This window comes from Pseudophryne corroboree, chromosome 11, assembly GCF_028390025.1.
Source record: "Pseudophryne corroboree isolate aPseCor3 chromosome 11, aPseCor3.hap2, whole genome shotgun sequence".
Taxonomy (NCBI): Eukaryota; Metazoa; Chordata; class Amphibia; order Anura; family Myobatrachidae; genus Pseudophryne; species Pseudophryne corroboree.
The window spans coordinates 97,706,124-97,732,229 of NC_086454.1; the positions used below are offsets into that span (position 1 = coordinate 97,706,124).

Here is a 26,106-nt window from a genome sequence, read left to right on the forward strand (position 1 = left end):
TAGATAGATAGAAGTGGATTATTTTTTAGCACATAGCTCACTGCCAATTTAGATAAATTCTCAAACGTTTTCGGTCCCCTCAGGACCTTCATCAGGAGACACTATGGCACGACAGCTGTGCCATGTACATCGCAGGATTCCTGGGATATTGCTGCTGGATTTCTGGGATGTACATGACACAGCTGTCGTGCCATAGTGGCTCCTGATGAAGGTCCTGAGGGGACCGAAAACGTTTGAGAACTTATCTAAGCTGGCAATGAGCTATGTGCTGAAAAATAACCCTGCTTGTTTGTTTATATGAAAAGTCAGGTGAGTGATCCACTTCTATCTATCTATCTATCTATCTATCTAACTATTTCACTGCACTCGCCTATTCCTAGATTTGCAACACGGTTTGTGACCACATTGTTTAAATAGAAATCACAGGGGCTCTGCACTCACTATAATAACTAACAATAAGCAGTGGAGTTTTAGTTCATGGATTGATCAATGCATTTAAGCCTACAGCCCCTGGCAAGGGACCTAAAAAATAGCTATCACATGAGTGTTAAACTTTAGGTGTGCTGTCTGGTCTAAAGCTCATAGCAACTTTGCTTATATAGGTGAGACAAATACCGACACACCTGTTGTAAAGCACTAGGGAAAACAGCTGATACAAGCTATAATTAAGTTAAAACAGGGTGCATGAGAAAATGTGATCATAAAAAGATTAATAACAAAATGAATCTAATAAACAAGAAGCACTATTCCACGGCACGCACCTATTATTGTTAGTTAATATAGTGAGTGCAGAGCCCCTATACATTATATATATACACACATATCTACTAGTATATAATAGCCCAGGTCTGATGAAAATGCCACGTTATTAAAGGCATTGAAACGTTGCAGTAATTACGTGTTCCAGTGAGTCATTGAAGTGCTGCACCTCTTGTGGATGGTAACTATTGTTTGTGAGGGCACCCAATGCTGTATATGGATTAGGAGGCTGTGCCGGACATATGGATTTGAGTGTATATATATATATATAGGGAGTTAGCCATCACCAGAGAGAAAATTAAAACTCTGGAGCAGAACAGCCTGGATGCTCTGATCTCAGATACTTCTGTGGACTGGATCGCTAAATTAAACACAGAGGTAGAAAAATACAGATCTGAATTAATTCAATTTAAAACCAAAAAATTGGCTACTGTCAATAGAGACTATGATGAGAACCGGGTATACTACTGGGCGAATCCGCAACCGGGCGGACGGAGACCATACCGCAGGAGGTTCAATAAATTTAATAAACAATCTGGACGATCATCTCAAGATACTGACACCTCCAGTGGAACTTCTCACAGTGAAGCAGAACTACCAAGCACCAGTCGCACCAATTCCAGAGGTCGTTCCCCTTTAGGGGTAAAAACGAGAGCAAAGGAGGACGGCGCAGAAGACAAAGAACCAGACGTGGCGGCCAATGCCAAAGGGAGACCAAAGCGAGCTGCAAAAACAACAAAGAAATGATATATAATTTATCATCACGCACATTGACTGACATTGAGACTGCGGTGTTGAGTAAAGGTTTGAATTTTGTTCCGACTAACCCCCATAATAGTCTCAAAAGCAAAGTTGATCTGAGTCGCCTTAACAGGCAACTGAGACTGAAAGAATTCTTTAGTAAAAATGACTCTGATAAACCTTTAACTAAAATTGATAAACCAGCATGTCCTGTTAAACCAAAATCTAACTTTGACCCCTATTCTTCCAACACAGCCATAAAAGCTTTCACTAGAACTGTCACTAATTGTATTGATTTATGTGAAAAAGAAAATGTCACTAGCACCATGAATTTATCACCTGCTGAATGGCAGGCATTGCGTGATCTTGCGACCTGTAATGACATAACAATACGCCCTGCCGATAAAGGTGGGGGCATTGTGGTGCAAGACTTATGTGATTATAGAGATGAAGCTTACAGACAGTTATGTGATGATAATGTGTATACCAAGCTAGAGGCTGATCCCACTGCTATGTATCTAAGGGAGCTTGAGGATGTCTTGCTGTCTGCGGTTGAGGCTGGACATATTACTGAATCTGTAAAGAATGCTTTGTGTTGTAATTATCCACGGGTACCCGTATTCAATATGCTTCCCAAATTGCATAAAAACAGTGAGAAGCCACCTGGCAGACCCATTGTGTCTGCCAGGGACTCCTTGTACTATCAAGTATCCAAATATCTTGACTTTTACCTCCAGCCGGTAGTTCAGAATCAATCTACATATCTGAAAGACACGACAATGTTTTTGCATAAACTCAGATCTTTTGGTGTTATACCTGAAGACTGCTGGCTAGGCACTATTGATGTAGTAAGCCTATACACTAGTATTCCTCATGACAGGGGACTCGAGGCTGTACGAAGTTTGATTACCAATAACACCCTCTATCTTGGTCCTAATGTGGATTTTTTCTTGCAACTTTTGAGGTTGGTTTTGGAGAGAAATTATTTTATTTTTAACAATGAATTTTTCCTGCAGACCCGGGGTTGTGCGATGGGATCTTGTGTCGCACCAACCTACGCGAATGCTTTCATGTTCCTAGTTGAACACCAATTGTTCTTTGATGACCAGGACCTGGCCAATCTCATACCCCTATATACAAGATATATAGACGACGTGTTCCTCCTATGGAGGGGCACAGAGGAGGAATTCACTAATATGATGTCACTGGCCAACACTAGGGACAGACACATCAAGTTTACGTGGAACATTCAAAAGGAAAACATACATTTTTTAGATGTAGAGGTAAAAATACGTGGTGTTGAATTCAGTACATCTATTTACCAGAAACCCACTGATTGCAACAATATGCTGCATGCCTCCAGCCACCATCCGAGCTCCCTTAAAAGAGGTCTCCCCTATTCGCAATTCTTACGGGTTCACCGCATTTGCAGTGATCCTGTTGATGAGGTGAATAAATTGGAACTTATGACTAAAAAATTTCTAGAAAGGGGGTACAGCAACAAGGATTTACAATCAGCTAAAATTAAGGCACTCAAAGCACCTAAAGTAAAGAATATCACCTGTCCCAAACCTAATAAAATAGACACTACCATGATTTGGGTCAACAATTACACGGTATCTACTAAGACCATTGTCAGTACCGCTAAAAGGGTTTGGCCAGTAGTCCAAGCAGACCCAGACCTTGCAGAATTGTCTGAAAGTGCGTTACTACCTTGTTATACAAGGGGTAAAAACATCGGGGACCATGTGATACATGTTGACATTGCTAACATGTCACCCACATATCCTAAACACTTCATGACTAAAAAACCAGGAAACTACAGGTGCTTAGGTTGCACTACTTGCACCTATCTGGACACCGGCAATTATATCAGGCATCCACATAGTGGTAAACAGATCAAATTAAAACATGTTTTTACTTGCACCAGCAAATATGTGATCTACTGCATTAGGTGCCCTTGCAGCTTATATTACATAGGCAAAACGGTGTGCCAGTTCAAAGAAAGAATGGCACAACACCGCAGTGCCATTAAGCAGATATTGGAAGGGAAAAACATAGATCAGCCTGTTGCCAAACATTTTAAAACTTGCAAGCACAGTCTCTCCTCATTACGCTACATGATGTTGGACCATGTCAAGGAAGATATCAGGGGGGGTGATAGAGGAAAGATCCTTCTGCAGTTAGAAATTAAATGGATACATCTTTTGAATACCGTTTCCCCGCATGGACTGAATGAAATGATTTCCTTTAATTGTTTCTTATAATGGTTATGTTGCTATTTTTTGTAGTATTGCTGTAAGATCATTTGTAGTAATGTCCGTTTGTACAATGTATCATTGTAACCATGGTAACGGTTTTTACTTTCACTTTCATTTTCACTTTGTCCCAGTCACTGCTCAGGCGCCGTCTATTGGTGATGACGTCAGCAGCAGCAGCATGGGGAGTGTTTTTGCACTTACTTTCACTTTCACTTGGTGTTTCTTAACTGCATAAAGGTAAGCTTGATTTCTTGCATTTGTTATATACCTGACGAAGGATAATAAATCCGAAACGTTGTATTCAACCCAGGAGTGTCCGGGTTTCTTATTTGAATTAAGTCCACGAGTGCCGCCTACATACCATACTTATATATATATATATATATATATATATATATCTAAAAAGAAAGACAGGGGGGGCGCTCCATAGTGCAGAGTCAATTTTTAATTTTAAAAAGCACACAAAACACTGCGGTTTAAAACACAACGATAATTGCCCGTACCAGAACAAAATCCGCTGTGGGCTTAATACCACATGATTTAAAACACATATGCCCCCGGCAATTCTCCAAACCTCCGGCAGATCTCCTGAGACAGGACCTCAGCCCCGTGCCGCTGGACCGCTGAAGACAGCCGCCGCACGTCGGGACACCGTCACCCGTCGATAGCCACCGAGGCAGGAGGGGGCACGACCACACACGTCAGCAAGCCACGCCCCTACGCGTTTCGTCACAGACTTCGTCAGAGGGCTGGCTTGCTAGACCTAAAACCTTGCTTTTTAAGAACAGTTCTCACCAATCAGCTACTTCCAACACTTAAAATACAAACAGTGCACACACCATAGACCGTCCATGTCTAAAAACATGTGTCTCTCATAAAGTTAATTAAGCATTAACTGGTTAGTTATTTAAAAAAAGGTACTTTTATTGTACTTTAATCGGATAAGAACCTATTAGAAGAGTACTGCCATTCACACTGCAGTTAGCCCATTCTTTTAAAGGTTCAGATCAATTCAATCATATGAGCAGTAGTTCTGTTTATTCAAACAATTAATTTAAAGTTAGACCTGACATTCGCCAGTCTAGTGTGAGAGCACTTTACAAGATTTTTTTACAGGAATAAAGAAACCACTTTTTTCATTACAATGTTTCATTTGATCCTATGCTTGTTAAGATGGAATACACACCGGCATTAGGTCACCAGACACTTGGTATCAGCCTAGATTGCTGAACTATACTTTATAAAGAGCTGCAAGTATAGGGAATATATTAGATACAATTTCTATACATAGTAACATCTTATAGAGGATTACTCATATGCGTACCAAGCTGAACACTCAGCTCAGCCAATATTAACTTGTGCTACCTCATGTATAGTAAATCAATGCTCAATTAAGATTCAAACGTCCTGGAGTTTTCTGGATCATTATAAACAGTTACTAGGTCCAACGACAGCATGGTTACAGGGAAAAAAGAAAAAGGAAGAAAGAGAGACACACAGACAATAAGATTCAGCCCTAATATATTCATATTTACCGTTCCTCAATGAATGGAGTTAATTCATAGTTTTCGTTTAACCCTTTCGGTATCAAAGTGTTTAATGTTATTATCCAAAATGTTTCCCTTTTAATCAGTTTTTTATCACGACTGCCTCCTCTTGGGTCTTGCATGACTTGTTCAATACCCTTGAATTTTAGTCCCTTTGGATCACTGTTATGATGCTTGTGAAAGTGTCTCGGCACACTATGATTCATCACCCCATTTTTTATGTTTCGCAAATGCTCGAGGACCCTAATCTTTAAGGGTCTTTTGGTCTTCCCTATATATTTAAACCCACACGGGCAAACGAGCATGTAAATAATATAACATGAATTACAATTAATGAAGGAATTGATCAGATGTTGTTCATTCGATATGCTTCCTTCAAAGTGTTTTGCACCTTTTAAACCTTGTGGGCATATTTTACATGATCCACACGGATAAAACCCTTTTATATTGCCAAGCATTATCTTATTACTTGGTACACGATCGTCTGACACCTTTTGCAAACAGCTTTTGGAAACCATACTTTTTATTGTCTTTGCTCTCCTATAAACAATGGTGGGTTTATTAGGAAGATTTTTCCCTAGTATAGGATCCATCTGTAGTATATGCCAGTTTTTCCGTAGGATCCTCTCTATTGTTTTATTCGCATCATTAAATTGAGTACTAAAGGGACATACTATTTTTGAATCGTCCTCCCCCCATTTCTTTTTTTCTTTATATTCAAGTAATTCTTCCCTCACCTTACTTCTAGCTGTACATTTTGCTCTTTCTATTAGACTAGTGGGATACCCCCTATCCTGGAATCTATCAGTATAGATGGTTGATTGTTCTTCATATTTTTCTATTTTAGAGCAGTTCCTTCTTAAGCGCGTAAATTGTGAAAGAGGAATATTTTCTTTCCATCTGCCCAAATGGCAGCTGTCAAATTGCAAATAGCTATTGCTGTCAACCTTTTTGAAGTGGGTAGATGTTTCCACTACACCAGTGTCGACTGATTGTGTTGAGTCAAGCACCAGGTCAAGAAATTCTATTCGGTCCCCACCTATAGTGTGTGTGAATTTGAGATTAAATTCATTTGTATTGATTTTACCCATAAAATTTTCAAATTCTACTTCATTACTATCCCAAATAATTAGGATATCGTCAATATATCTTTTGAAAATGACAAGATGTTCTTTCATATCTCCGGTCAATGTCTCACTTTCCCATTGACCCATATATAGGTTCGCCAGGCTTGGGGCACAAATACTGCCCATCGCAGTCCCACAAACCTGTATAAACCACTCATCTAAAAAGGTAAAATAATTATGTTTCAACACAAATTCCAAACACTTACACAAAAAATTTATCATATGTTCTGTCATTTCGGGATCATTACTAAGGGTTTGTCTCACAGCTTCTACACCCTTTTTATGGGGGATAGCTGTGTACAAAGATTGTACATCGATTGAACACCATAAGAACTTTTTCTGCCATGCCATTCTTATGGTGTTCAATCGATGTACAATCTTTGTACACAGCTATCCCCCATAAAAAGGGTGTAGAAGCTGTGAGACAAACCCTTAGTAATGATCCCGAAATGACAGAACATATGATAAATTTTTTGTGTAAGTGTTTGGAATTTGTGTTGAAACATAATTATTTTACCTTTTTAGATGAGTGGTTTATACAGGTTTGTGGGACTGCGATGGGCAGTATTTGTGCCCCAAGCCTGGCGAACCTATATATGGGTCAATGGGAAAGTGAGACATTGACCGGAGATATGAAAGAACATCTTGTCATTTTCAAAAGATATATTGACGATATCCTAATTATTTGGGATAGTAATGAAGTAGAATTTGAAAATTTTATGGGTAAAATCAATACAAATGAATTTAATCTCAAATTCACACACACTATATGTGGGGACCGAATAGAATTTCTTGACCTGGTGCTTGACTCAACACAATCAGTCGACACTGGTGTAGTGGAAACATCTACCCACTTCAAAAAGGTTGACAGCAATAGCTATTTGCAATTTGACAGCTGCCATTTGGGCAGATGGAAAGAAAATATTCCTCTTTCACAATTTACGCGCTTAAGAAGGAACTGCTCTAAAATAGAAAAATATGAAGAACAATCAACCATCTATACTGATAGATTCCAGGATAGGGGGTATCCCACTAGTCTAATAGAAAGAGCAAAATGTACAGCTAGAAGTAAGGTGAGGGAAGAATTACTTGAATATAAAGAAAAAAAGAAATGGGGGGAGGACGATTCAAAAATAGTATGTCCCTTTAGTACTCAATTTAATGATGCGAATAAAACAATAGAGAGGATCCTACGGAAAAACTGGCATATACTACAGATGGATCCTATACTAGGGAAAAATCTTCCTAATAAACCCACCATTGTTTATAGGAGAGCAAAGACAATAAAAAGTATAGTTTCCAAAAGCTGTTTGCAAAAGGTGTCAGACGATCGTGTACCAAGTAATAAGATAATGCTTGGCAATATAAAAGGGTTTTATCCGTGTGGATCATGTAAAATATGCCCACAAGGTTTAAAAGGTGCAAAACACTTTGAAGGAAGCATATCGAATGAACAACATCTGATCAATTCCTTCATTAATTGTAATTCATGTTATATTATTTACATGCTCGTTTGCCCGTGTGGGCTTAAATATATAGGGAAGACCAAAAGACCCTTAAAGATTAGGGTCCTCGAGCATTTGCGAAACATAAAAAATGGGGTGATGAATCATAGTGTGCCGAGACACTTTCACAAGCATCATAACAGTGATCCAAAGGGACTAAAATTCAAGGGTATTGAACAAGTCATGCAAGACCCAAGAGGAGGCAGTCGTGATAAAAAACTGATTAAAAGGGAAACATTTTGGATAATAACATTAAACACTTTGATACCGAAAGGGTTAAACGAAAACTATGAATTAACTCCATTCATTGAGGAACGGTAAATATGAATATATTAGGGCTGAATCTTATTGTCTGTGTGTCTCTCTTTCTTCCTTTTTCTTTTTTCCCTGTAACCATGCTGTCGTTGGACCTAGTAACTGTTTATAATGATCCAGAAAACTCCAGGACGTTTGAATCTTAATTGAGCATTGATTTACTATACATGAGGTAGCACAAGTTAATATTGGCTGAGCTGAGTGTTCAGCTTGGTACGCATATGAGTAATCCTCTATAAGATGTTACTATGTATAGAAATTGTATCTAATATATTCCCTATACTTGCAGCTCTTTATAAAGTATAGTTCAGCAATCTAGGCTGATACCAAGTGTCTGGTGACCTAATGCCGGTGTGTATTCCATCTTAACAAGCATAGGATCAAATGAAACATTGTAATGAAAAAAGTGGTTTCTTTATTCCTGTAAAAAAATCTTGTAAAGTGCTCTCACACTAGACTGGCGAATGTCAGGTCTAACTTTAAATTAATTGTTTGAATAAACAGAACTACTGCTCATATGATTTAATTGATCTGAACCTTTAAAAGAATGGGCTAACTGCAGTGTGAATGGCAGTACTCTTCTAATAGGTTCTTATCCGATTAAAGTACAATAAAAGTACCTTTTTTTAAATAACTAACCAGTTAATGCTTAATTAACTTTATGAGAGACACATGTTTTTAGACATGGACGGTCTATGGTGTGTGCACTGTTTGTATTTTAAGTGTTGGAAGTAGCTGATTGGTGAGAACTGTTCTTAAAAAGCAAGGTTTTAGGTCTAGCAAGCCAGCCCTCTGACGAAGTCTGTGACGAAACGCGTAGGGGCGTGGCTTGCTGACGTGTGTGGTCGTGCCCCCTCCTGCCTCGGTGGCTATCGACGGGTGACGGTGTCCCGACGTGCGGCGGCTGTCTTCAGCGGTCCAGCGGCACGGGGCTGAGGTCCTGTCTCAGGAGATCTGCCGGAGGTTTGGAGAATTGCCGGGGGCATATGTGTTTTAAATCATGTGGTATTAAGCCCACAGCGGATTTTGTTCTGGTACGGGCAATTATCGTTGTGTTTTAAACCGCAGTGTTTTGTGTGCTTTTTAAAATCAAAAATTGACTCTGCGGGGGCGTGGCCTGGCTAGCAGTGAGGACAGAAGCACCTCTCATGAGCTCCTGCTACCTAAGGGCTCAAATTCCAAATTTACCCCCATAAAAGTACCCTGCTCCCACCTCCACATACCTTATTGCCTCTGCCCTCAGTAGCCCCCAACAGGGAAGCGAGCTGCGGAGTCGGGAGGCGGCCTTGGCTGTCTCTGCGGACTGCGGCCTTCCCCTCCTGGTGAAGCCGGGGCCTCGATTTTGGCGCCTAACGGGGCCGGGCTCCGGAGCCCTCAGCGGGAGCCGAGAAACCTCCTCCAGCCCTCCTAGATGTACTGCGCTGGGCTGTGGTGACCTCGTCTACCCCCCGTGGTCCTGCACAGCGGAGTTGTGTGGCCGACGAACCGGGCCTGCGTCCTCCGGCTACCTCCGGCCGCCGAGGCCTACTACGCGACCTGCAGCCGGGGCCTGGAGTTTGGGGATACCCCGGCCGGGAGCTCCGGGACCGGAGCGCGGCCGCACCGGAACCCCCAGGACATCGGACCTTCCCCCCCTGGCTTGGCTGAGCACCCCCTGGCACCTGGAGAGAGCCTCAGCACCTCCACCAGCCCCACAGGAGATTTCTGAGGAGGGTGGACTGCCCTGTGTGAGCTGCGGCGGCCATCTTGGATTCCCGGGCCATAAGCTGGAGAGAGCTGTGCACACCTAAGGGAAGCCCTGAAAAGCTGTAAAACACATTCAGCGGGCTGATCTACCTTCAATGCCTGGTCCACTTGGAGGGTGGTGAGTACCTGCTGTTGCCACAGCAATCATCCCCGATCTGCACCCCTGCCCCATAGAATCCTGTGACACGAACCCGGAACCTCCATTTTGCTTTCTGGCATTTAGCCAGGGTGAAGATAAATTGCATTATACCACACACCTCTCACCCGTGCAGGCCCACAGATTCTGCCCGCACTACCGCCCGCAGTGGCGACAACCATGAAAGAGCTTTAATATCCACGGGGTAAGCCGGGGCCACGGGATGAAGGGTTAAGCCGCAACCTACCTCGACACCGGAGCTGACGCCTGGGAAAGCCCAGCCCCCGACGTCATGACACTCGGATCTAAATGTTCCCGACCCACTCTTAAGATGAGTTAACGCAGGATAATAAAGTGCCATAACTAAGTAATACAAATCTATCTATAACGTTCAGGCACACTATCCCCAACTCAAAGGTTAGGACACCTGAAGAAGACAAATCTATCCCCCTCGGGTGAGCTACTTGATCTACAATAACAGAAATCAGGAACACGAAATAATTTTGAACACCGACCAACTCCTACGAACCTGACAAGATACCCTCCTCCGCCCCCCGACCCTCCTGGGGCTTCCACCATTCACCCCACCAGCTGCAAAGGAGACCGGTGCAAACCTAAAACGGAAAGCAATCCGACCTCCCCGGACTAATATACGGACCCTGAACTGTGTCCCCCCGTTAACAATTTTTTCATTCCCTTTTTTCTTTTTTTCTCACCTCCACCTTCACCCCCCCCCCCCTTTTTTTTGGTACATACATGCCACTATGTCTAAAAATAAAAAAGCAACACAAGTCCCGACTAACTTCTTTGGCTCAAAACCTAAGGGCCCACAGAACCCCAACATGTCCGCAGGCTCCCCCCCCCTCTCCGTGCTCATCGGAAACAGGTATCGACCCTCAGATACAGGCGGTCATGTCGAGCCTACTGGAGGGGGTACAATCTGCGTTCAAACAGGAACTCTCGAACGCCATAGCCGACTTTAAATCAGACCTTACAGCCCTTGGCAATCGAACGGACACATTGGAAACCAAGACAGACGATCTCTGTCGCTCCCAACACCGACTTGACAGTGAGCTCACTAGATTGCACGAAGAAATGGAGACCCTCAAAGAGCGACAAGAGGACCAAGAAAATCGCTCGCGTAGAAACAACCTACGCATACGCGGCATCCCGGAATCGGTCCTCGGAACATCGCTGCCGGCATTTCTGAGAGATTTCTTCACGCACATAACACCAGACCTCACAGACGAAGAATGCCTCTGCGACAGGGCACACAGAGCACTCCGTCCAAAACCGTCTCCTGCCCAACCACCCAGGGATGTTATTATCCGTTTCCATTATTTCCGTTCGAAAGAGAAAATCTTGTCCTCCGTTCGAGACTCACCGGAGACTCTGTTTAAGGGTATGCAACTACAGATTTATCAGGACCTAGCCCCCTCCACGATCCAGAAACGGCGGGACCTCCAGCCGGTCACCCGGATCCTGCGTCAGCATCAGATCAGATACAGATGGGGATTCCCCTTTCAACTCCATGTCTCGGTCAACAACCTTGTCCACTCAGTCAAGACCCTAAACCAGGGACAGGAACTACTGGCAAAGTTAGATCTCCTCCCAGCATCACCCGTAGCAGAGTCGGCGACTTCCTCATCGAAAACACCGCACCCTCCGCCACCCCTTCCCGACTGGACAAGGGTGACCCGACAGCGTAACACGGACAAAGACCCTCCCTGACTTGGGGATCCCCCCACTGTGGATCATACACGTCATGCTGGCGCAACACTCGCGCGCATTGAACTGAGCCAAAGTCGTGGATGATCCGACCTCCATCCTTCTGCCAGTATCGTAATTATTTTCTGTTATTGCTGTTATAACTAAGCCATACTTGCTTGCACCCCTGTGGTTTATCCTCCCCCCCCCCCCCCCCCCCACCCCTGTTTATATCCTTTTTTTTTTTTTTTTTTTGTGTGTGAGTCCCTCCCTCCCTCCTTTCTCCCCCTTCCCCAATCCCCTCCTTCTCCCCCCTTCCCCCTCCCCATTTCGAATTTACGTTTAAATTTCTTGTTGTCTGGACACAGTTCTCACTGTCCTATACTGTAATATGTCCGATATAGTTAAAAAGGCTGACCCCGACCCTTGTGGCCCGGGCACCCTAGGCCCTCTCACATGGTACCCTGGTTACCCCCCCATAATCCCTCACTGATGCTTACAATGTTATTGATGCAATGCTTTCTCCCTGGCGGTCCCCGAATGGGACCCACAACTTTAGGGATGTTTCCCCGTTTGGGGTGTTTCTTTCTCTTCTCTATTTTCCTCTTTCTTTCCCTCTTCTGGCGACCTCTGCCTGACCTCCCCGTTCCTTTTCTTGCTAGGCCCGGAGGGGTGGCCCTCTCCTGGCGCGAGCGGTACGCTACTGGACCTTTAGGGCAATATGTCATACTCCCCCATGCAAACAGCCATGTCCCTTAAAATATTCTCGGCCAATGTAAATGGCCTAAACTCCCCTAGGAAACGCACTGTGTTCCTGAGCGCCTGCAGACGTGAGAAAATCGACATAGCATTTCTCCAGGAAACACATCTCACCGGTCCCCATACCCAGCTTAAGGGCAAATGGTTCTCCCAGTCCTACTTTGCTTCGGCAGACTGTAAAAAACGGGGTGTGGCCATATTAGTTCGCCGTAACATCCCGTTTATCCACTCTAGGACAGTGACAGACCCAGAAGGTCGCTTCCTTATGGTAATGGGCACCCTCCGCTCAACGGCTCTCACACTGGTCTCCACCTATGCCCCCAACCAAGACCAGTCTCTGTTTTTCGACTCTCTTTCTAAACGCTTATCACGGGAAGCACAAGGAAGTATTATTATGGGTGGCGACTTCAACACCATAATCGACCCCTTACTAGACAGATCTGCCCCCCCCCCCGCATGCTTCTATATCAACCCTCCCTCGGGCCTCCCGCACACTTACCGCCATCATGAAACATCACGGCCTCTGTGACACTTGGCGTTCTCAACACCCTCACATCAAAGATTTCACACATTTTTCAGCCCCACACCAACACTACTCCAGGATCGATATGATCCACATCTCCTCTGCTCTCATGCCACTGATCTCGGACACGGGCATTACACCTCTGTCATGGACGGACCACGCTGGGGTCTATCTCCTCATAGATATATACCGCGTGCCGCGTAAGAGATACAAATGGCGTCTGGACGACTCGCTTTTACAACACCCCTCAGCATTAGAGGAAACCAGACTAGCAATCACACACTACTTCACCGAAAACACATCTCCCGATATCTCGCTCAATGTTCTCTGGGAAGCCCACAAAGCTACGATTCGCGGAGCCTTATTAGCAAAATCGTCAGCTCTTAAGAAAAAAGCCGCGCAAGAGATATCCTCCCTTGAAACAGAAATAGCCACCCTTCTATCCAAACATAAAGCATCCCCCAATCCCTCCCTGCTCACTCAGATAGATTCCCTCCGGGGACAACTTAATACCCTCCTCTCCAACCGCGCGGCATTGATCCTCCGGAAGCTGCAACAACGCTTCTATGATAAAATGGATAAAATAGATTCCCTACTGGCCAACAAACTACGCCGCAAGCAAGCGTTGGGTGCAATAGATAAATTGTATTCGTCACGAAGGGGAACCTATACATATGACCCTGAAGTGATGGCCGAAGAATTCCGTTTGTTTTATAGCTCCCTTTATAACCTACCCGACCCACCCCAGCAGTCTCCAGAAGAGACGGGGGGAGTGCGCTCATACTTGTCTGATACTCCAATCCCAACCCTGTCGGATTCTCAGTCGGAAGCCCTTAATTGTCGAATCACGGAGGAGGAGACATTAGCCGCCATACGATCAATGCGCTCGTCGGCCGCCCCAGGCCCGGATGGTTTCACAGCCCAATATTATAAACTCTTCGCGAAGGAGCTGACCCCACACCTAACCTCCCTATTTAACGGTGTTTTTAAGGGAGCCCCCTTCCTGCCAGAGTCCACCCGAGCCGATATAGTGGTAATCCCAAAGCCCGACAAAGACCCAACTAGCTGCCTGAACTACAGACCGATTTCACTATTGAATGTCGACCTGAAGATATACGCGAAAATATTAGCTAATCGCCTGGGGCCTTTGATGCCCGGTCTGGTCCACCCGGACCAGGTCGGCTTCATCCCTGGACGCCAGGCACCTGATAACACCAGAAGGGCCATAGACCTAATATATTCGATCCAAAAAAGGAAATCTCCCTCCCTCATCCTGGCCCTCGATGCGGAAAAGGCCTTCGACCGTATATCGTGGTCTTTTGACTTTGCAGTCCTTGGCAAACTGGGATTCTCCGGAGAATTTTTGGAAGGGATCAAAGCACTTTACCGCTCCCCATCGGCCCAAGTTATGGTTAATGGTGTCTCCTCCTCCAGTTTTGAGATTGCCAACGGCACCAGACAGGGTTGCCCCCTTTCCCCGTTAATTTTCGCACTAGTCATGGAGCCCCTAGCAGCAAGAATTCGCAACAACAATTCTATTCGTGGAATATCCACAGGCCTATCCGAACATAAGATAGCGTTATATGCCGACGATGTCCTGATCTCCCTCACAGACCCAGCCCAATCCCTCCCCGCCCTCTTATCCGAGATCACCTCATACTCCCAGTTCTCTGGATATAAAATAAACGTTAATAAAACAGAGGTCCTAAACTTTTATATCCCAGCAGATCTCAAACAGGACCTCCAGAACATCCTTCCATGTAACTGGTACACAAAGAAAATCAAATACCTCGGTGTGTACCTGACCCACCATCACCACCAACTTTTCCAAGCAAATTATCCCCGTCTATTGCAGGCAATCAAGGAAGATTTGGTGGAATGGTCCAGCTATTTTATATCATGGATAGGCAGAATTAACTCCGTCAAGATGAGCGTACTTCCCCGGCTTTTGTATTTATTTCAGACCCTCCCAATTTACGTCCCTACCTACGTGTTCAAGACCCTGCAACGCCAATCCTCCCTTTTTATCTGGAACCATAAGCGCCCCCGCGTTAGACTTAAATTGCTTCAACGCCCCTCCAGAGGCGGAGGCCTGGGTATCCCGGACTTTAAGAAATATTTCTATGCTGCACAACTTGCTCAGTGCGCACAATGGTGCAACGAGGGAGGGTCACGAAAGGTCTGGGTGGGAATCGAAGCAGAGGAAACGGGCCTAGCTACATTATCCTCCCTACTTTGGCTTCACCGAAACCAGCGTCCAGGCGCGGCCCTCTCGCACCCTGTAGTAAGCCGTTCATTAGCGACATGGGATCTAACAAATAGACGGTTCAATTTAGCCCCATACCCATCTCCGCTAATTCCATTATTTCACAACCCAGCCTTTCCTCCGGGCATGGGTAAAGCCTCGCATACATGTTGGCGCTCGAGTGGTATATTATACGTTAACGATATTACCTCCAATGCCACTTTCCCACAATTCGCGGATATCCGTGAAGGAACAGCAATCCCCTCTTCGGATTTCTTCCGCTACCTACAAATCAGACACTTCCACTCCACCACTACCACCACCCTCCTCCACAGACACTTATCTCCCTTCGAATACATTTGCTGGAAACGCACCAACACCAAGGGCCTCATATCAGATATTCACATCTTACTTGACGACTACCCCAACACATCCCAAGCCCCCCACGAAGCGGCATGGGAAAAGGAACTGGGAGTAACTATAGACAATGAAGACTGGGTAGATATTTGGGACAATGCTGCCTCCAGCTCTATCTGTGTGAAAATTAAAGAAAACACATATAAACTACTCTACTGCTGGTACTATGTCCCAGCCCGCCTACACACTATGTTCCCCAACACCCCAGATGGTTGCTGGAGGGGGTGCATGGACAGTGGCTCTTTCTTACACATATGGTGGACCTGCCCCAAAATTCACAAAATATGGGGTGAACTCATTATATTGCTTTCGCGCTTATTTGATATCTCTATCCCCCCAGACCCCCAATACTTCTTGCTCCCCATGTCCCTCCCAATCCTCAATAGACACCAAAACAAACTATTTCGACATGTAGTTTCGGCAATGACATGCCAAATTGCTACAGACTGGAAGAGCCTGACCCCTTCACCAATGCCGGTGATAATCTCCCGAATATGGTATGTCCACAAAATGGAATATATGACCGCAGTCATACGTAACACCTCGAAACAATTTGACAAAGTATGGTCCCCGTGGCTAAACCTACAGCAAGCCTCCTCCCCATTTGTGGCCTGACGCGTACCTCGCGGTTCGACCCGCCTCCTGCCCTGGAGGGCCCCCCCTCCCCCCCTCTCTACTCCCCCTCCTTCTCTCTCCGACTGGAGGCTCTCAGCCTCACCTGCTTTTCTATCCCCTTTTTTACTCGATTTCTGAGTACTCTTTTCTTCTCATTGACTCCGCTGACTCTCTATGACGGAAGGCCAATCCGTCGCCGAGAGTGCCCCACCGCATACATCTTAACTTTACTCTCTTAAAATAAGGGGAAAACAAAAACAAAAAAGGATCAATTATTCTGTTGTTGTAACAATTCAATGTAACTATATTTGTTCTTTAAACACCCAAATTGTCCGGGTGCTCTGTTACCAATGTAATCTTATTTTGATCCACCCAATAAATCGTGTTTAAAAAAAAAAAAAAAAAAATTGACTCTGCACTATGGAGCGCCCCCCCTGTCTTTCTTTTTAGATATCTGTGTTCCCGTGGAATTCCGGGTTACTTGTGACGGCGGGGGAGCTGCGGTTCTATTAAAAGAAGGACATTGGTGCACCCACTCTCCTCTGATTAGAGAAGTGACTTTTAAGCTGTACTGGCTTAAGACTTTTTATTCTGACTGAGCGCATCTGATTATTTTTTATTAGTTTATAAATATATATATATATATATATATATATATATATACACACACACACACATCTCCTATATAATAGCCCAGATCTGTGACTCTGTGCCTGTGTGTATAACGCTGGATGTGGCTAGGAGCTCTCATTGGGTTAGCGGCAGTTCTGTCACACCCAGGCCACAGCTGACTGGGCGAGAAACGCCCTCCCACACAGGTTACATCCAATGGGAGGCTCTGCCCTTTGGCTGCTGTGTGTTCCCAGAGCAGGATTAACAATGGGGCTGGTGGAGCTGCAGCTCCAGGTCCACACCCCAAAATAGGTCCACTGCATCTGCAGCAACATACCCTCCAACAATTTACACATAAAAATCACAACAAATGCAAACAGGGGACGTGGCCACGGGTACAGGGACTTGGCCACGCCCCCTTTCCTATACGTTCAATGGCAGTTTGGAGAGCCAAAAATCGGTACAGACCATAAAAAAAAGGTACCGTACCTGCCAAATAGGTACAGCTGGAGGGTATGCCACTGCATCTGCAGCAAGTCTCTGCGCTGTAGATAGGGGGGGAAAAATCCTTTTACTGCAGCGTCCTATGTCCTGCTGCCAGTCCGCCTGCCCCCTCCGGCATCAACAATCCCCACTCCCTAGCCACGGCGCAGGTGGAACAAAAGCTGCTGCAGCCACCGGCATAGATGTGTATGAAAGCGGCGCAGTGAAGGCTTTCACAGTCCTCCCAGCGCCGGATACTCTCTGAGCCCCAGAGCCTCCTCTGCGCGTGATGTCACAGAAGTGCCTCCCCGCCACAGCCGCGCCCAGATCCCCAGAGGCCCTGACTCCGCTACACAGCACCTGGGCTGCCGGCCTGGAAGTCCCGAGATGGCTAATGTAACGGATACAGTGGGTGATATCGCGGAGGGTAATGTCTGGACGTTGAATCAGTGTAAAAGGTGACAGTACTGTGCAGTGCAGTGCAGTGGGTGTTCAGTATCACTGACACTGCACAGCACTCTCACCTTTTACATTGATTCAGCGAGTCAAGTCAGTTCTGCCAGCCAGTCACTATTGTTAGCGCCGGTGTCCTATTGCGCCGCATTACAGGGAAGCAGATGCACTAAATAAACTACACCTCCCAGTAGCTCTTAGCGCCAAAGCATTCTGGCGCTAAGGCTTGCTAAGAGCTGCAGTTTATTGAGTGCATCTTCTTCCCTGTAATGCAGTGTGTTGGGACACCGCGCTAACAATAGTGACTGGCTGCTGTGCAAGTCTCCGGGAGAGCCACTGCCAAAGGGAGGACAGCAGCTTAGCTGCTTCCAGGAGGAGAAGCAGGAGAAGCATTACCTGCCCCTCCCCCACTCACCGTACCTACGGGCCCCATCTGCGGCACACCAACACACCTTCCTCCACCACCCACGGTGGCTCCAAACCTCCTCCCCCACCCGCAGAACCCCCCGCACCCGTGGCACCCACGCACCCTCCCCCACCCGTGGCACCCCCAAAACCACCCCTCCCCCACCCGTGCAACCCCGGACCCCCTCCCCTATCCACATCTTCCCCACACCCACCACTCCCCCAACCACAGCACCTACTAGGCGATTCATCAGGCCCCGCATGCGCTGTTCACACCACTGCAAGGGGCTAGGACCCCTTAACCATCGCACGCCCTTTGTCTTTTCAATATTTAACTCTTCACACAATTATGATTGGAGGTAATACTCCATATAATACAAATATTGCACGACACAAGGGTGTGCAAGGATTAAGGGGGCGTAGCCCCTTACGACGGTGTGAAGAGCGCCCGTAGGGCACGATGAATCACCTAGTATATAATATATATATATATATATATATATATATATGAGAGCAGTGAAGAACAGCGCCTAAGTATATCTAATAGAGCAACTGGGGTCAAGAAAATGTCTTTACACAACACACCTCAACAGTGAATGAGTGGCAGCTCTTATACAATATATGAATAAAAATTGACAAATGGAGTAAATAAAAGCGCCTAATAGTGTCGGTGAATAAAACCTGTGAGGTCAGGTGTAGTTATTAAAATAAATAGCAACTTAGCTCCAAATATTTTCAGACTGATGACACTTTAGAAGCCGAACATGTAAAGAGAAGATAAAAGCAACATAGTGTGTACTGTTTTGAAAAACAATATTTTTCACAGTGGTTTCAAAAATCAGGAATGTGGCTCATTCCAAAATATTGAGTGAGCGAAACTGAAGATTTTTAAAATAGAAGATAAAAGCTATAAAAGACAGTATTTTCACAACAGCTTATATGTTAGGAATGTGGCTCATTCCAATTAATATTAAGCAAGCGTAATAACAAAACAATTTAATGGGCACAATCCTGCCACGCTTAAAGATAACAAAACGTACAAGACAATTAACATAAATAGGCAATTCATCTGTCCATAAATGCAGGTAGCACACGTACAGGATTGAATAATTAAAACAGCTTATCTGTCCGCATGTGGGGAGTCCAAAGGGTAAGTAGCAGGTCCCTCACCTCACCATGAATAGCAGTCCAAGGGGTCTATTTACTAAGCCTTGGATGGAGATAAAGCGGACGGAGATAGAGTACTAGCCAATCAGCTCTTAACTGACGTGTCACAGGCTGCGTTTGAAAAATGACAGGAGTTGATTGGCTGGTACTTTATCACCATCCAAGGCTTAGTAAATAGACCCCTTGGACTGCTATTCATGGTGAGGTGAGGGACCTGCTACTTACCCTTTGGACTCCCCATATGCGGACAGATAAGCTGTTTTAATTATTCAATCCTGTACGTGTGCTACCTGCATTTATGGACAGATGAATTGCCTATTTATGTTAATTGTCTTGTACGTTTGTTATCTGTAAGCGTGGCAGGATTGTGCCCATTAAATTGTTTTTATTATTACGCTTGCTTAATATTAATTGGAATGAGCCACATTCCTAACATATAAGCTGTTTGTGAAAATACTGTCTTTTATAGCTTTTATCTTCTATTTTTAAGAATCATCAGTTTCGCTCACTCAATATTTTGGAATGAGCCACATTCCTGATTTTTTGAAACCACTGTGAAAAATATTGGAGGTCATTCCGAGTTGTTCGCTCGCAAGGCGATTTTAGCAGAGTTGCTCACGCTAAGCCGCCGCCTACTGGGAGTGAATCTTAGCATCTTAAAATTGCGAACGAAGTAATCGCAATATTGCGATTACACACCTCGTAGCAGTTTCTGAGTAGCTTCAGACTTACTCGGCATCTGCGATCATATCAGTGCTTGTCGTTCCTGGTTTGACGTCACAAACACACCCAGCGTTCGCCCAGACACTCCTCCGTTTCTCCGGCCACTCCTGCGTTTTTTCCGGAAACGGTAGCGTTTTTTCCCACACGCCCAGAAAACGGCCTGTTTCCGCCCAGTAACACCCATTTCCTGTCAATCACATTACGATCGCCAGACCGATGAAAAAGCCGTGAGTAAAATTCCTAAGTGCATAGCAAATTTACTTGGCGCAGTCGCAGTGCGGACATTGCGCATGCGCATTAAGCGGAAAATCGCTGCGATGCGAAGATTTTTACCGAGCGAACAACTCGGAATGAGGGCCATTGTTTTTCAAAATAGTACACACTATGTTGCTTTTATCTTCTCTTTACATGTTCGGCTTCTAAAGTGTCATCAGTCTGAAAATATTTGGAGCTAAGTTGCTATTTATTTTAATAACTACACCTGACCGCACAGGTTTTATTCACCGACACTATTAGGCGCTTTTATTTACTCCATTTGTCAATATATATATATATATATATATATATATATATATATATATATACTTAGCATCAACTTTGTATGTGGAACTATTCTGGCTGCTCCTAACATATGGTGGTATGCCAAAGTGTTTATTATGCAGCGTGTAAGTACAGGTATATTGTTTTGTATCTTTGCAATCTCCTGTTGATATTCTACACCTCTAGCACTAATTCCGTTATGTAAAAAGCTTTCAAAGAAAAAACATAAAAATCAAACCTATACCTCTATAACCTATGTCATAAAAGGGCATTTTGCTATTTAGTTATCAAATAACAGAATTACATGAATTACAAAAGAAAAAATTAAGACAGGTAACAATTAAATCAATGAGATAATTAAAACTACATGACGAAATACTACATTTAGGAGAAATAATAGAGAGACTGTACCTTCTGCTTCTAAGCTCCAAACTGGCATACAGTGCACCCACACTGCTAGAGCTACTTTACCCAACCACGCCTATTTCCAGGTGTATGCCCAAAGCTGCCGCATTCCTACGCTGCCCTTTGTCCTATTTGTCATTGCAGGTGAATTTCATTATATTCTGCTGCAACCTTTTGTTTTCTTCCCTGTATCTACGGATATCTGACGCCTGTTTCTGTGGACAGCTTTAGGTTTTGAGTTCTTTGTTGACTTGTATACTATGTGTGTCTTTTGCATTAAAAACATATGGGAATAAGTTTTAATTAGTGTCTTTATCAGTGGCGTATCTAGAATGGCTGCAGGGTGTGCAATGCATGCTGGCCCCTAGGTCCAGGCTGGAATTGTAAAGCAGGGTGTGTGGGGGGATGCCACAGTGACACAATTCAGTGTTATACGTATCATCGAGTTTAATATGAAATACCTACAATCAAAATCCCGACCGTCAAAATAACGACAACAATTGACTGACGGTCAAAATCTCGGCAAGGTCAAAATACCGACATTTAAATTGTCGACAGGACAAAAAAAGTCGCCACACAATTTTTCATTATTTTTTTTTGTATGTCGACATAGGTCGACATGGGCACCGTATAAGTGTACCGTTGTGCTCGCCATGCTTTGGGCACTATTATATTCCCCCTCCAGGTTCACTGGGATGGTAAAGTATGAACAAGTCAGTTTCATTGAAAAAAATCATGAAAAACTCATGTCAACTTTTTAATCTGTTGACATTTTTAAATGTTGGTATTTTGATCTTGTCGTTATTTTAAATGTCGGGATTTTGACCATGTCGGGATTTTGATCGTCGGTCAATGGTTGTCAGTATTTTGACCATCAGGATTTTGATTGTAGGTAAATTGACCGCATCCCGTATCATCAGCTGCCTGGACCGCCCACTTCACTTGGCAGGCTCTGGAACACTTTACTACTCTGCTGGGGGTACAGTGGACATGGTGGAAGAGGAGGCAAGTTGCATGTATGCGATAGTCACATCTCTAACAGATGAAATAACGGGGATATATAATATGGAAAATATTCTTTTGGAAAGAGTTGTCCGGTGATGTCTTTTCGCCATAATAACCTCCCTTGCTGTTTGCTTATCGCATTGGTGAAGGAGATGTGTCCACTGTCCTGGCCTGCACACTGTCTAGGCAGCCAGCTAAACTGTCGCCTGTTGTGGGCATCCTCCAGGAAGCGTAGACTGCTGATAAACAGGCCCAGACCATAGTCCCAAATAGGACTATTCAGGACAGCGCTCTGCAGGTTCAGGGGCCTATTTATCACCATCTGCATCCAGGTTGCGGATGAATGTGGATGACAGGTGATAAAATCACCCAAACTCGCACTGCGATAATTGATTACATCGCAGGGATTTATCAATTATCACATGCAGGAACAGAGCTTGCGGTCAAGCTCTGTCCCTGCGATGCCATCATCAGGGTATTTTTTAGTGATGTGCAACGGACATTTTTCGGGTTTTGTGTTTTGGTTTTGGATCCGGTTCCGCGGCCGTGTTTTGGATTCGGACACGTTTTGGCAAAACCCCCCTGAAAATTTTTTGTCGGATTCGGGTGTGTTTTGGATTCGGGTGTTTTATTACAAAAACCCCTCAAAAACAGCTTAAATCATAGAATTTGGGGGTCATTTTGATCCCATAGTATTATTAACCTCAATAACCATAATTTCCACTCATTTTCAGTCTATTCTGAACACCTCACACCTCACAATATTATTTTTAGTCCTAAAATTTGCACAGAGGTCGCTGGATGACTAAGCTAAGCGACCCAAGTGGCCGACACAAACACCTGGCCCATCTAGGAGTGGCACTGCAGTGTCAGGCAGGATGGCACTTCAAAAAAATAGTCCCCAAACAGCACATGATGCAAAGAAAAAAAGAGGTGCACCAAGGTCGCTGGATGGCTAAGCTAAGCGACACAAGTGGCCGACACAAACACCTGGCCCATCTAGGAGTGGCACTGCAGTGTCAGGCAGGATGGCACTTCAAAAAATAGTCCCCAAACAGCACATGATGCAAAGAAAAAAAGAGGCGCAATGAGGTAGCTGTGTGACTAAGCTAAGCGACCCAAGTGGCCGACACAAACACCTGGCCCATCTAGGAGTGGCACTGCAGAGTCAGGCAGGATGGCACTTCAAAAAAATAGTCCCCAAACAGCACATAATGCAAAGAAAAAAAGAGGCGCAATGAGGTAGCTGTGTGACTAAGCTAAGCGACCCAAGTGGCCGACACAAACACCTGGCCCATCTAGGAGTGGCACTGCAGTGTCAGACAGGATGGCACTTAAAAAAATAGTCCCCAAACAGCACATGATGCAAAGAAAAAAAGAGGCGCAATGAGGTAGCTGTGTGACTAAGCTAAGCGACCCAAGTGGCCGACACAAACACCTGGCACATCTAGGAGTGGCACTGCAGTTTTCTAGCGAGAGGATGAGTGCTTCCATCCTCATGTGAAGCTGAACCACTAGCCATGAACATAGGCCAGCGCCACAGCCGTTCCTTGCCACTCCGTGTCGTAAATGGCATATTGGCAAGTTTACGCTTCTCCTCAGACGCTTTTAATTTTGATTTTCGGGTCATTTTACTGAACTTTTTTTTTTGGATTTTACATGCTCTCTACTATGACATTGGGCATCGGCCTTGGCAGACGACGTTGATGGCATTTCATCATCTCGGCCAAGACTAGTGGCAGCAGCTTCAGCACGAGGTGGAAGTGGATCTTGATCTTTCCCTATTTTACCCTCCACATTTTTGTTCTCCATTTTTTAATGTGTGGAATTATATGCCAGTATCAATAGCAATGGCCTACTACTAAATATACTGCGCACAACTGAAATGCACCACAGGTATGGATGGATAGTATACTTGACGACACAGAGGTAGGTAGAGCAGTGGCCTACTGTACCGTACTGCTATATATTATATACTGGTGGTTAGCAAACTGTGCAAAACTGAAATGCACCACAGGTATGGATGGATAGTATACTTGACGACACAGAGGTAGGTAGAGCAGTGGCCTACTGTACCGTACTGCTATATATTATATACTGGTGGTCAGCAAACTGTGCAAAACTGAAATGCACCACAGGTATGGATGGATAGTATAATTGACGACACAGAGGTAGGTAGAGCAGTGGCCTTCTGTACCGTACTGCTATATATTATATACTGGTGGTCAGCAAAATTATGCACTATACTCCTACTATATATACTACAATGCAGCACAGATATGGAGCCTTTTTCATGGCAGAGAACGTATAATACTGGTGGTCACTGGTCATTGGTCAGCAAAACTCTGCACTGTACTCCTCCTATATAATACTGGTGGTCCCCAGTCCCCACAATAAAGCAGTGTGAGCACAGATATATGCAGCACACTGAGCACAGATATGGAGCGTTTTTCAGGCAGAGAACGTATAATACTGGTGGTCACTGGTCAGCAAAACTCTGCACTGTACTCCTCCTATATAATACTGGTGGTCCCCAGTCCCCACAATAAAGCAGTGTGAGCACAGATATATGCAGCACACTGAGCACAGATATGGAGCGTTTTTCAGGCAGAGAACGTATAACACTGGTCAGCAAAACTCTGCACTGTATTCCTCCTATATAATACTGCTGGTCCCTAGTCCCCACAATAAAGCAGTGTGAGCACAGATATATGCAGCATACTGAGTACAGATATGGAGCGTTTTTCAGGCAGAGAACGTATAATACTGGTGGTCACTGGTCAGCAAAACTCTGCACTGTACTCCTCCTATATAATACTGCTGGTCCCCAGTCCCCACAATAAAGCAGTGAGCACAGATATTTGCAGCCACCTGAAAAAAACTGAGAGGACGCCAGCCACGTCCTCTCACTATCATTTCCAATGCACGAGTGAAAAATGGCGGCGATGCGCGGCTCCTTATATAGAATACGAATCTCGCGAGAATCTGACCGCTGGATGATGACGCTCGGGCGCGCTCGGGTTAACCGAGCAAGGCGGGAGGATCCGAGTCTGCCTCGGACCCGTGTAAAAAGGGTGAAGTTCGGGGGGTTCGGATTCCGACGAACCGAACCCGCTCATCACTAGTATTTTTTGTAAAAAAAATTCCCAGATGTCCTGCTGCGCATGCGCTGTCCCCGCCGCTACCCGGTTGACCCCCCCTGTCACGACTACCTTTGCGCGCCGTGGACCACCCCCCACCGGCAGGATAATATACTCACCTGTCCAGGGAGCCGGTCCCTTCTCCTGTGCTGTGACCCCCGGTGCTGTAAAGTGCACTGCCGTTTTGCAGCGTCACTTTACTGCACCAGGGTCAAATTGCAGCACATGGGGGACCCGGAGCAGCGGACACCGGCTCCCTTGACAGGTGAGTATGTTTTTTTTTTTTTTTTTTTACTTTTTATTTTTCATTTTTACACATTGATCAGCTTGTGTGTCCATTGGAGCTGATCACTGGAGCCCGGTCCCCGCTCAGCTTTCTCTGCCAGGGGCAGTGAAAGCTGGGCAAAAGGGTGCTCATCGCAGTGCTGCCCTGTGAACTCGCCAGCCTGAGCTGGCGAGATTATCACAGGTTACACTGCGGTACTTTTCCACATTTTTTTTTTTTTTTTGTAAATCTGGTCAGATCGCATTTCCCATTATAAGTATGGGGAATGCGATGTGGGTTACTAAAAAAAAGTGAACTAAAGGGTTTGGAGCAGTTTTTCATGAAAACTGCTCCAAATGACCTTTAATACATTAAGGTGATACTAAAATAATGTGAAAAGTGTGTGAAAACACCCTTTTTCACATTATTTTAGTAAAAATAATGTTAATAAATAGGCTCCTTAGGCCTTTCTTCAGTAATCGTGATGCGTAAATCTGGCAGAAAG

The 26,106-nt window shown here is 44.8% G+C and overlaps 1 protein-coding gene and 1 long non-coding RNA gene across 3 annotated transcripts in view; one reads left to right on the top strand and one right to left on the bottom strand.

The window, feature by feature from the left end:
• The window catches only part of LOC134968972 (para-nitrobenzyl esterase-like), a 143,253-nt gene that overhangs the window by 92,875 nt on the left and 24,272 nt on the right, over positions 1 to 26,106 (bottom strand). The window lies entirely within an intron of this gene.
• The window catches only part of LOC134968975 (uncharacterized), an 84,944-nt gene continuing 78,564 nt past the window's right edge, over positions 19,727 to 26,106 (top strand). The window contains exon 1 of the long non-coding RNA XR_010189360.1: positions 19,727 to 19,800. This is a non-coding gene — a long non-coding RNA (uncharacterized LOC134968975). The remainder of the gene's footprint in view (positions 19,801 to 26,106) is intronic.